General features: G+C 48.0%; 1 protein-coding gene across 1 annotated transcript in view; it reads left to right on the top strand.

Moving 5' to 3' along the window:
• The window catches only part of LOC109289799 (ankyrin repeat and KH domain-containing protein 1-like), a 204,498-nt gene that overhangs the window by 708 nt on the left and 201,812 nt on the right, over positions 1 to 1,978 (top strand). The gene's annotated exons all lie outside the window — the stretch shown is intronic.

Here is a 1,978-nt window from a genome sequence, read left to right as displayed (position 1 = left end):
TGAGAGCGAGGCCGGGCCGCCGCCGCGCGGCTTTCTGGCCAGGCCGGGGCCCGGAGCCGGCGCGCCGCGTTCTCCCGAGCGGCGTCTCCGCCCCTGGCCTCGCGTCCCCCGTCCACCTCGCCCTCTGGATCCCCGCAGCCGCGCTGCGTCGGCGGCCGCTGGGGCCTTCCGCATCTACTCGCTCCTCTCCCGGCGCTCAGGATCCGCGTCAGCTTCTTGCCCCGAGCTTCTGGGCTCGTGGATGGGGGCGGGGTCTTGTCCCGGCGCCCTCACTTCTCTGTCCGGGGGGGCTCGGCTCCCTCCCGATCTTACCTTTGTAGGTCGCCTGGAGACAGCGGGGGTTTCTGCTCCCCCCCGACGCCCCCAGCCCCACATGCTGTTTGGAGTCAGAGGTGCTGAGCACCATGTCTGCACTCAGGCAGGGGGAGGGGAGCTGAGCACACATTTCTTTATCATTGTTTTGAAAACTGGGCTGGGCCGAGATATTTTTCATTGAGCCTTTTTCTAACCTGCTTGGAGACCATCATGGCTTCTAGCACTTGGCCACTGAACCTAGGGAGGAGAATTCTTGCAGCAGCCTGCCTGCCTCTGCGCCCATCCTGAAGGGGCATGTGATGTTCCCAATACCAGTAGAAAGTGCACTGTTCTCTGCACCTAGCTGCGGTCCTAATGTCACTGGCTTTTGTGGAGAGAGAGTGCTCTTTCCACCTTCTCCCCTAGATGTAGCTTGAGGAGAATGAAGAAATCCCAATCTCAGATCTTCCAAGCACATGCACAAGTTCCGGGGAGGGGGACAGGTTTGGTTACCTAATCTGCTTTACCCCAGGTGGAGTGTTAATAGGTATCTGAGCTTCCAGTTAACACTTCTTCATCTGGTTTAGGGACAGAGGAAGAATGTAAGATTTAATTAATCATTGCCACCACCTGGTAGTCTTATGATGAGAGGCAAGTCTTATTTGCATGTCCACCAAATGTAGAGGGGAGAGGTTTGAGGTCTTACCCACCTCCATTATTACCCCATCAGTCTGGGAGGAAGTAAGGAGGTGAATTTCAGCATCTAAAGCACGTGTGCTGCTGCTCTCCCCTGCCCCTTTATGACTTCAGGAAGAAAAGGGAGTAACAAAAAAAATTGGTGCCAGGTTTTGTCTGTAGTAAAATTCATGGAGGTCTTTGGTGGACTGATGCTTGAATTTTCCATTTCCCAGCCTCTCCTGAAGGAATGGAAGGGGGGAGCGCAGTGCTCATCCTTCCTTTTAGGAATCCACTCTTTATGAAATGTCCACAAGGGTTTGTATCCATTTAGCTAAACTTTGTTTAAAATCTGACAAGCTGCTGCAACATTCATGGGTAAGCATTTTCTTATTTGAGATTGTTGCCCACATATATAATACAACACACACGTTTTCTCTAAACATTTCCAAAGTGAATATATTTTAGTGGGCTTGGATTTTATTTGTACACTGTTTGCAGCTCTTTCCTGTCCAAGAGAAGAAAAAACAACTGCTTCTTTTCTGGCATCTGCTACCTATGAAGTCTCTTACATCAGTCCCATCATACAGTAGCATGATTCTGAAAACATAATACATGTCTAGATGAGAAATTCCACGGAACCATTAAAGTCAGAAAATATTCTTCAAAACGTAGTATATCAGAATCTCTGAGGGTATTTTTATTGTATTGATGCCATCACTCTATTTGTAAGTTCTGCTTTGGAAACATTCTTTTTGTTATCTACATCTCTACTATAAGGGGTGCATCTTAGCTGAGATCCTCTTAATGGTGCTAGGGAATGGTAAAGTACTATAAACAGGTTGTCTTTGGAGTGTGTTGATTCATTATAAGCAACTGAGGGTAAAAAGACTGATTTTTTTGTATATATGCTTACTTAAGACTAGAAAGTAGCTAATAATGTTTTTACCTGAGAGAGAATTTTTAACCCATTTTATTTGAAGTCTCTGCCAAACATAGGTTGGTTTGG

This window comes from Gavialis gangeticus, unplaced genomic scaffold (assembly GCF_001723915.1).
Source record: "Gavialis gangeticus isolate Ggan-Ray unplaced genomic scaffold, GavGan_comp1, whole genome shotgun sequence".
Classification (NCBI taxonomy): domain Eukaryota; kingdom Metazoa; phylum Chordata; order Crocodylia; family Gavialidae; genus Gavialis; species Gavialis gangeticus.
Note: the sequence above shows the minus strand (reverse complement) of the source record. Positions and strands in the feature narration are given on the sequence as shown.